General features: G+C 38.7%; 1 non-coding gene across 1 annotated transcript; it reads right to left on the bottom strand.

Moving 5' to 3' along the window:
• Window positions 1-5,501: 5,501 nt before the first annotated feature.
• trnaf-gaa (transfer RNA phenylalanine (anticodon GAA)) lies at window positions 5,502-5,574 on the bottom strand. The gene has a single exon. It is a non-coding gene; the product is annotated as a tRNA-Phe (tRNA).
• Between the last annotated feature and the right edge of the window lie 5,669 nt (window positions 5,575-11,243).

The raw sequence follows: 11,243 nt of genomic DNA, 5'->3' as shown, positions 1-11,243 counted from the left end.
ACTAGACCCTCCCTGGCAGAGAATTAAATTCATTGCCGTGGGTTGTCTAGCGCGGCTAGGCTATCACAGGGCTACATATAGAGACAATCACACTCACATTCACACCTATGGACAATTCAGAGTTTCCAGTTAACCTCAACATGTTTTTGGACTGTGGGAGGAAGCCGGAGTACCCACAACAGTCCATCATGCACAAGGAGAACATACAAACTCCAGGCAGAAAGATCCCAGGAAAGCAGGAATCTTGTAGCTGCAAGGCCAAAGTGCTAACCACTACTCCACTGTGCAGCCCCAAAATAAATTAAATGAAGGTAAAATATTTTCATCTATATTCTATAAATTAAAAGTTCTATAATCCTGCAGTCAAACAGTTTTTAGTTTACAGATTTTTAATCAAAATGTTTCCACATGCTAGAGTGCTCAGTAACAAATTAGTATTATGGCTAAAAAATGAACTACACACTGTTTCCAAAACACTTGTTTAATATATTCAGATGGAAATTTACAGTTTCAACCAATTACTCACATTAATTACACACCATAAAGTACAGACAAACACCAGAGTTTACAAAAGTATCAAATGCATTTTAAAAAATAAATATCTTCAGGTAATTTTAAGGGGGAAAAGTGCAAAGGTATCTGTGGTCATGAAAGCATTGTGAGGTCCAGCAAGAACAAGATTTCCCAGTTCCATCTAATTTTTTGGGTGGATGTAATTAAATTTTGCTTAATTTGCATCTAGAATCACAGAGTTTGAATGCAAAAGACTGATCAAATTAAAATTACGAAGAAAAATGTTAAATAGTATGTTAATAAAGCTTCATATAAACGGCTACATATTTAATTACATATAGTCATTTTGCACAGAAAATAGTTTAAATAAATAAATTATTTTCCAATTTAACATTATTGACAAAGTGCTTTTAAAAAGCTGAGTGATAGTATTACAGATATGTTTAATTGTACAGAGTTTTTCATAGAACTTGAAAAAAAGGAACACTACTGTGAAATCCTAATTATTTTCCACTAAATTTGGATTTTTTTTTACAGTGTACATTGCAGCACCATTGTGACGGTCTGAGTTAAGGCTTTAAGCAGTGTAACATGAACTGCTCTATTATTTAGAGTTCAACCTCTGTTGCAAATAGACTATAAATGACAAAAGTTTTCTGGGTGTAATTCACTGCTGCTCCAATTATGTAAGCCTTGAAGCTATGCCAAATTAGCCGAGACGTCTGTGGGAGCTGCTTGGAAGTGGAACAGCTCTGAATAGAGTTTTGATTAATTGAAGCAAAAACATCCTCTCCAGTCCATCCGTCTGGCTGTCAGGCCTGCTCTCCACCTGCAGGTTTCATTCAACCAGCAAAGTGAATTGGTTTAGAGCTTGACTGGCATCTTCAGGCATTCTTTGGAGCTCTCCAAGAGCATCAGGAACAAAGTCACCAGGAAACCAGAATACAGCAGTGGAAACACAGTTAGAGCCACTATGAATAGGGAGTGAGGGGGAAACTTGCATAACCCACAGCACAGGATATTACACAGCAACAAATTACATAGCAACGGATGATTAAGTAGAACATCTGTTAAGAAAGAAGAGAGACACAATTAGATTGTAATCTGTGTCAACTAAATTGTTTTAAACAATCAGGGCTGAGTGGAGGAGAAATACATTTTAACCTCAGCATTGTCTCCCACAGTTGTACAATCTGTTTTAAAGCCAGGCAGGCATACTATGGTACTATTTTAACAAGCAGTTTGATACAGAGAGTTATGTACATTCAGTAGCTATGGCAGGATTTTAGAGGGCAGAGATCAAATGTTTTGACAAATATTATGAATTAAAATCATATTAAGAAATCTTATTGCAACATTGTACATCGATTCTGAACTTAAAAACTCAGTTAGGCTTGATTTCCAGTGGTGTTATTATTTCTTTTGTCTCATCAAATTGTACCAGGTCACTGTACTTTATTTTTTCATTTATTTATTTATTTATTTATTTTTTGGCATTTTTCCACATCATTGCTATGAATGACCTCCTTCTACTGACCTGAACCCTGATCTTCATCATTTTGAGTGTTTTTTTTTTAATTTCACAAAACTAACATTCAAGAGTTGAAGATTATTATTTGCCATTTGTACACACAAGCAGACAGTTTAGGTGCGTAGGAATTCTTGTGCGTGGCTTTCTTGGAAGTCGAGTGAAAAAATTAGATACCACAACCGTCAAAAATAAAATTAAAAAAGACACACTCTACAAGAGTGACATACAGAGGACAAATACAAAAAAATATATAAGAGAACTACATGTATATATATATATATATATATATATATATATATATATATATATATATATATATATATATATATATAGAGAGAGAGAGAGAGAGAGAGAGAGAGAGAGAGAGAGAGAGAGAAAGAGAGAGAGATCAAAGATTCAAAGATGGAATCAGGCTTTACAACAACAATCCTTAAACAATTCTGAATACAAATCTATTGGAGAATGTTGTAAACCCACAGATGGAAGTCATATGAAACATTTCTGCCCTTTCTTCAAAAAGCATGCAACAAGCAAGCAAAACTTCTGCTTTGTAACCGCCAGGCCCAAAAACATTCAGCCAGTGGTGTTGCTGCATTGACTGAGCTGTGGCATTGTGCAACTGTTCACATGTGTAGAGTGGTGAAAATATCTTTTTAAACCTTATTTTGGGGCCAAGTCACCAACATTTAGATCGATAGATCCATAGATAGATAGATAGATAGATAGATAGATTAAGCCTTTATTAATCCCACAGCGTGGAAATTTACAGTGTACAGGAGCAAATAGAACACTTGAATCAAAGAAAGAGTGCAGCACACAATGCACACAGTGCACATATATAAATAAAATATTTTCTTCAGAAGAAGAGAAGAAAGCAGTATTTACAGCAAAAAAAATTGAAATTGCACAGTATCATTATTTACATTTTTATTGCACAGTTTGTAAGTGGGTGAACTGAGACTACTGGGAGCAGGCTTGATTGTAAAGTCTGACTGCAGCAGGAAGAAAGGACCTGCGGTATCTCTCCTTTAGACACCGCGGGTGAAGCAGTCTGTCACTGAAGGAGTAACAGACTGTGATCTTACTGTTTCCTGCAGGGGGTGGGAGGTGTCCTCCATGATAGACAACAACTTTGTCATCATCCTCCTGTCTCCCACCACCTCCATAGGATCAAGGGGGCAGCCCAGGACAGAACTGGCTTTCTTTACCTGTTTGTTTAGTCTCTCTTATAAGCGATTTTCAATTAATTTGGTTTCATACATGCCCTTTTTACGTCCCAGTTATCAATGAAATTGCAGTTATGACTCTTTCCCCATTTATTTCAATCAGGATGTAGTTTTATGAGCCTGAAATAACCGGCAAAGGGTGTTACCAAGATGGCTGCTGACTGATGAGAATTGCCTATACAGACTTTGTTTGGATGCACCTGCAGCTGGAAAAGTAAAATTGTTGAAATATTGGTATTATTATTGTCAGAAATGTTGTCATTTTAGTATATTTTGTGGTATATGGCTTTCTATTTGTTTCATTTTGTTTATCAATATCCTGTCCCTACCTGTCTTTTCTGGTTCTTGTGCTGCTGTAATTTCCCCATAAATGAGCCTCACTTTGAAAGCAAACCGGTTACAGGAACATAGTGAACTATGTGCCTCATTTCTCAGGAAGTTCTGTGATTACTGCAGGCTGCTAAGCTGTGTAGTCCAATTAGTCCCATTAAAATGTCTCAGTTCCCGCTATATTGTCATTTCTCTTCCTATCATTGTTGCCTTTATTTATAAGTCTGCAGACATTGTTTAGACACACAAACCTGCAGAGCACCAGAAGAACACTTTGCACCTTTTCTGTTCTGTGCTGTCAGTCTCCTGCGTTGTTGGTGCTCCGTCGGTTCATTGTGAATGCACTGCTGACTAGAACATCACCACAGAGAGCCAGTTGGCCATTCATTCATGTTTCAATAGGAATGACGCAAATCCCTGACCTGTTTCGTGCCCCGTGGCCTGAACCTGCTCTCTTGGACTGAGGCTCTCTTGCCTCTACACGCCCTGACTGGCACTCAGACAGATTAGAACAGCTGAGACACCGCCAGAACTGCCAAATGTACCATAGGAGGTCCTATAAACCTGCTGCAGTCCCGCTGAGGCTCTCCTGGCATGATCTGATGTCTGATGTGACCCAAATGTGTAACACAAGCACATTTTGTTACATAATTCCTTTTTTGAACCACAGTGTTGCAGGGAGACCTCACCGAATCTTATTGAGTCAAACTCTACTGGACAGCGTTTGTCTCTGCTTCCTCCTAAATCCTCAGTGCTGTTTTTATTTTCTTCTCTGTGACTTCACCAGTTTAGCTGATATTACACAATGTTACTTTTTTAAAAATCAGTCAACTAAATGTAAGTCCAGTTTGACAGCAAAACCGTATTCAGATGTACATTCTTGAAAAGATTTACACAGATAGAGATGGTACTTTATTCATTCCCTTGGGGAAATTCAAGGTATCCAGTAGCTCACACATGTTACAACTATGAAAAAATAAGGAAACTCATATACAAACCAATGTGCAGTTAATATGCAAAATGTGCAGGTTAAAGAATAAAGCTAAATTGCTGGGGTTTTTTTTTAATAATAAAAGGCTTTACACAAAATCTTTATTTTAAGCTTACAACATGTGCAATACTGAAGCACAAATGCAAAGCAATAGTGAAGGTAAAACACTGCAGGTAAAAATATTGTCATGAAGTGGTCAGTATTGAGATTTTGGTATATTTTGCTTCCTTAAAATGCATTATTTTTAGAGTAGTGGAAAGAAAACATTCCAAATTCACTTTTATGCATTGATTTTATTACACTTTCTCTGTTGAAAATTTGTACAGATTTTTTACTTTTGTGACTTTTTGATGATGCTTTGCACATTTAACCATAAAACACCACAAACACAGAAAATAATTGTCCTGATATAAGTAATCAACTGTGGAAATTTACAAGGAATATCTTAAGACTGTAAATTGTTTTACCTCCACTAAAATGTGCAGTCTTATTAATATTTAAATTCTTCATATATAACTTGTAATATCATAGCCTGAGGATGTTTTATTCTTGTAAGTAATAAATAAATTAATCTGACTGCTGACAGTACTTGTTGATTTGTGAAGTGTTTAAAAGAGCTTTCGAAATTCTTCCTGTAAAAACCTTCAATATGTCAGCAAATTGGAACAAGAGCTATTAATAACTTAGCTTTATGCAAGGTTCAGATCTGTGTTCTGAAAATGCATGCATATGTTTTGATACTTTAAAAGAAAATACCTCTTTCTAACCTTAAAAATAGAAAAATCTAATAAATCATTGACTTTATGTAAATTAGCAAATGTTAATATTGCATGGTTCTTGCATATTTATTAAAATTTGACTCTATTACAACATTCCTTCGACCGAAAGAAAAAATGAGCAACCCACGGCTTGCCGAAACCCGGGATCGAACCAGGGACCTTTAGATCTTCAGTCTAACGCTCTCCCAACTGAGCTATTTCGGCTCGTGTTCAATATGGGGGCGCATTAGTCCATGTATTGATGTCGATCAGGTGTGCGTCGGTGTAGTGCAGGATTCATCATCAGTCCTGCAGAACTGCTGCCATCTACTGGATGTTAATTGCCTCAAAACTGTGGGATGATCTTCCAAAGGCTTCAGTTTTACACATTTCACTCATAAAAACTTTGAATATTAGTCTAAATAAAACCAGGCTTATTTTTTAACGATGTAACAGATAGCATGGATTTTAAATCTGTGTGCCTCATCTGATTTGTAATTTGTATTTTATTAGCTACATATTGCGCTCTGAAGTCAAACATGTAAATATTCACTTATATCCTATCAGCTCATCATGTCTTATATTACCTGTGTTCCCAAATTCAACTTCTTTTTATTGACGCTGAATTATTCACCTATGTAATTTCTCAAAGTTATTTTTAATTTTTATTATTAGTATTTTTGTTATATTTATTATTTGTTGGCTTTATTAGACAGGTTAGTAGAGAGGCAGACAGTAAAGTGTGGATAAGAAAAGGGGGAAGACTTGCAGCAAAGGGCCGTGGGGTGGAATCGAACCCAGGTCGCAGCATGGAGGACAACAGCCTCTGTTCATGGGTCACCCTCTCAACCAGCTGAGCAATGTGGACGTCCAGACCTATGCAATTTCTAACTGCAGCCACCAGAGGTCGTTCTACCATAAGATGTCAGTCACCACGGGCTCGACTGACAAACGCTCTCATTATTTTCCCTCATTATCAATAATGCCTGCTTATTACTAATATAATGCCAGGATTCCCTTAATTAGAAGTGAGCAAATACGTTGCAGTGTTTCACTTATGCTCTTTTTACATTGTTATGTGTGTAATACACGAAGAGTACGATCTTTGCATGGTGTGATAGAGTTAAGATTTCGACAAAACATATATAAATGTGCATCCTAAAATTCACTTGTATATTTTATTGTGTTATTTTGACTTTCATGTCATACAGAGCCCAGTGCACTGCATACAGTGGTGAAATCACACTGAAGGTTTTAGCTAAGATGTCATTTAATTTACTAGAATAGAATAGAATAGAATAGAATAGAATAGAATAATGCTTTATTGATCTTTTAAAGGAAATTACTTTGTTACAGTAGCATGTTAACAAACTCTTATGACCATATACATAGTATGTAAGTTAGAAAAAATTCTAAAAGTTAAAACATATGCACAGCATATGAATTTAAATTGAAAAGATTGATTGCAGCTGGTAGGAAGGATTTTCCTGCTGCTCTCAAACCTGCACTGAGGGGAAATTAGTCTGTGGCTGAAGGTGCTCTGCCGAAACACCTTCAGATTGTGCAGTGGGTGAAAAGCATTACTCATTATAGAGTTCATTTCCTGAGGATTCTCACATGTTGGACTGATTCCAGCTCAACACCAGTTGTGGAGCTCACCTTCTTGATCAGCTTATTCAGCCGGTTTCTGTCCCTGGAACGAGCCCCCTTCCTCCACAACCCCAAAGAATAAAGCACTGGCCACCACAGTCTGGTAAGATGTACATAGAAGAGGCCTGCAGATGTTAAAAGACCTTAACCTTCGCAGGAAGTAAAGTCTGTTTTGGTCCTTCTCGTACACTGCCTCCATGTGATTAAACCAGTCCAACTTGTCATCCAGTTGCACTCCCAGATACCAATAGCTGGAGACAACCTCCATCTCTGTGCCAAGAATTGTGACTTGGACCTGTGTGGACTTCTTCCTCCTGAAGTCAATCACCATTTCCTTGGTTTTAGAAGTGTTCAGTAGAAGGTGGTTGAAGTTGCACCAGTCAACAAAGTCCATAATCATGTCTCTGTACTCCTCCTCTGATACAGCTGACAACCGCGGAGTGGTCAGAAAATTTCTGAAGAAAGCAGCTGTCTGAGTTATACCAGAAGTCAGAAGTACATAATGTGAAGAGGAAAGGGGACAGGACAGTTCTTTGTGGGGCCTCTGTACTGCTGAAGGATTTGTTTGACACAGTTCTGCAGCCGAACATACTGTGGTCTGCAGGTCCGATAGTCCATGAGCCAGGAGACCAGTGCTGACTCCACCTGCATCATCCTGGTCTTCTCACCAAGTAGTGCCGGCTTGATAGTGTTGTGTGGCCTGTTCCTTTTTACTCCAGCTCGCTTCCCTCTGCGTCTCTTCTGTAGTAATTCCTCCAGAATATTTTTTTTGTGAAGCTTTTCAAAAACATTTTACCTGAAGTGCTGGATATATTATCATTGTATATGAAACAAGTGCCAGTAGAAACAGCACAGCGTTCTCACACAGGCATATAAAGGATGTGGTGTAGAGGGTACAAAATCTGAAAAAGAGACAGGTTTTTGAGCTGGAAATAAAAAGCGTCGGTCCATGACTCATTTGACACTGCTGTTAATGCTGAGAAGACACTACATACAGCTTTATAATGGAGTCCAACAGGTCAGAGCATCTGTTCAAAACATCCACAGGATCGACGTTGACCTTTGACTCTGTGCTTGTACAAGTTAGGATGTTTAAATCTTAAAGGTCCCATACTGTGCCTTTTTACAGCAAGTTAATCAAAGTCTTGAATGTTAGTTAAAAATACCGCACAAGTGATTCATTTCACCACGACAGTGTAAACCCTGGTTTAAGGGCTGTTTGTAATGGGCTGAAACCACTAAGTGGATGCTGTTTTAGGCTCCCCTCCAGAAGAACACACTGTCTGCATCACGTCGGTTCTTTGTTCATTTCATTTTATTTAAACTTTATTTAACCAGGAAGTCCCTTGAGATTAAAATCTGTTTTTCAAAGGACACCTGGTCACGATGGCAAAAAAAATTAGGGGGATGGCAAAGGTATTCATATTTTAACAGAGTTTACAAGGTGTAACAAAAAAGAAGCCAACAGACATTCACTGCCGATAACATGGTAAAGTAGTAACAGTAATGAAGTACATCGTAGTGCCCAATATCACAAAATAATATAAGACAAGCAGCAAGACTAACATCAAAATCAACATGGTAAAAATTCCAGCAGAAATATTTGCCATGCTGTGGGAATGTGGAAGATTTGCAAGACGTTGGCGTCCAAACTGCTCTCCAAGGACCAAAAAATTCACCAAGCAAGTGTCCAAGGGTGTTTTGGAGCAGCTCGATGGCAACCCAGGGTTTCTGGACAACGTCACCAGTAGGGATGTGACCAGGGTCTTCAGCTACCCCACTGAGAGGAAGACATTACCCAGATCAAAGACAGCCTGCACGTCCAAATCATCCAACAAGATGGTCCCTACTGACTGAGATCACTCCACAGAAGTTCCTTGATCTTCTGCATGTTGGCATCTGTTCTCATTGTGAGAAACATTTGGATTTGGGTCATCCTCCATGTCAATCCGCTTCATTCTGAACATCCTCGTCACTAATAGACTGTTTTCTCTCCACACACATCCTTCAATGTTGCAAGGCTTGCAAGTCAAAAACCTGATGTTCATCCTTTGCTCAGTTCAAATCTTTGGGTTGGGGAAAGACTGTGGCAGAAGCTGTGCAGAATCTGACCCAAAAGCTGCCAAATGTCTTACCTCATAGGAAGAGAAGAGGAAGTCTGCAATGGAGGAGGTAACATCTGATAATAGCACCACTACAGGTGCAAGACTCCTATTATGTTTGGAGGCGTTTTAATTATCCAGTAAAAGATCTGGCCTTTGAGCTACTCTAATTCAAGGAATACAGTGTGTCATACGCTCACTCCGGCAATGTTCTGTAGTTTAGAGCAGAACTCAGTGTTCAGAACAGCAGCAGGATCCACTCGATGTAACTCAGCTAAAGCATTATCACCATATGAACTCCTAATGCACTTTACTGTACAGAAATATCATGCTGTCTGCCTCACAGCAGGGCGCCCCAGCTGCTGGTCTGTACTACATGAACTTTTTCATCATTCAGCCTGATGAGTGCTTTGCTCTTGTGAAATCAGCCAGTTTCCAAGTACATGTATATTTGAAATTTGCACAGAAATGTTTGTTTACAGCAACAACACAACAAGACGGGCTTGTCTGAAGTTGTGCAGCTCCTTGTTTAAAGAATGTGCATTATTCCTCATTCAAATGTGTTGACTGTTTCTTTCTGATTTCCATGCTCTGCCTTTAGAGCTGCAAAACTCTGCACAACGAGTTGTAACTGTTTGCTTGACCGAATCTTGGCCTTTAGGCACTTTTTGCTTCGTGCATCAGCTCTTTTAATTCTCTGTAAAAACCAGTTTCTTTCAGCAGGAACCTTATGTGAACTTTTCCACTGCAGCATGTGCTTATCTTTCAGCGCTCCCAACAGCATGCTGGTCCCACTCTGCACACGTTTCCTTACAAGTTAATGCTAAGTCCTCTTCATTTTGCATCTGCATGTTAATTTCAGTCATTCTTACTCTGGTGTGTTTTTATTGGCTGGAGAACAAGAGGCATTGATCCATTCTCTGTTTTCCTGTACACAAGCGTTGAAAAATAAATCTGTGAAAAGTGGGCTGTTTGAGCGTAAGTGCCACTTTGATGTGTTTATCCCTAATGAGCATCTAATTGAATGTGCTCACACTGTGTTTAATCTTGGTTGTACTCAAGCGGTGACGGTTTTTCTCTGACGATAGTGACATGATGGCCTATCACAAAACTGACAAAACACCTGTTATCAAACATGACTTTTAATATTGTATAATTCAGATTGAATCAAAAAGATTTAACTTCAGAGGCCGCTTGATGTCATTGCTGATTTTAATGATTGTTTTTTTTTTCACATAAACTGACTTTGTGATTCATTTGTCATTTGCAATTACCCAAATTATGTTGAAAGCAGCAGAAGTATTATCAACTGCCTGATTGTTCTCTCCAGGTTTAAGTGCTGTTGAATTAGCCTACATTGTCCTGCAGGCTTCTTCCCACATAGATGACCTTTTTTTTCTATACTGCGGAGGTCTGTTGCTCCTCCCTCCAACGCATTCAAAAGCTCACGCAAAGTTTTCAAACAGCAAGTTGGCAGCTTTTGAGCTGCTGTGCACAAGAGAACTCACTGGGAGGGGCACGTGATGAACATCGTTAGCGGTCAGTGTCTGCAGAGGCACCTAAAGACAACATGGACCCACCGACACAATGAAACTGTAAAGTACTGGTTTACATGATAACGTATGTAGCTCAGCAATGAGGTTTGATTTTATCACACCAACTGTGGGAAGACGGTACTAAAATTAACGCATACAAATGCCACCACCCACTCGTGATATTACTGGCTGCTTTCGGATTGCAATAAATGAAACACATTCACAAACACAATAGGCTTTGTTGTGCAAAAATACAGTCTCCGTTTAACCACAGATCCACAGAATAATGTTACAGGGAAGTGTTTATTCTTGCAAACACATTTGCGTCCAGGAGGACATTATGTTCTTCAGCTGTATGTCACTGCGTGTCCTTCAGCTACCGAGGAAAAAAAACCACATGAGCTGCATGGACAGAGCTAGTGCATTGTCCTCACGTTGTTCCCCTCACAGCAAGTTAAATTCCTGACAAGGAGAAATGCTATTTACTACAGCTACACTGAGGTCAGGAGTTCCAGGCCTTTTTAATTTTACAAACTTTGATCATTCTGGTTATTCAACAAACTTGTGACAGACAACACATGATCATACACACATGAGCACGACAACA

This window comes from Acanthochromis polyacanthus, chromosome 5 (genome assembly GCF_021347895.1).
Source record: "Acanthochromis polyacanthus isolate Apoly-LR-REF ecotype Palm Island chromosome 5, KAUST_Apoly_ChrSc, whole genome shotgun sequence".
NCBI lineage: Eukaryota > Metazoa > Chordata > Actinopteri > Pomacentridae > Acanthochromis > Acanthochromis polyacanthus.
This window is presented reverse-complemented; position numbering and strand designations above follow the sequence as displayed.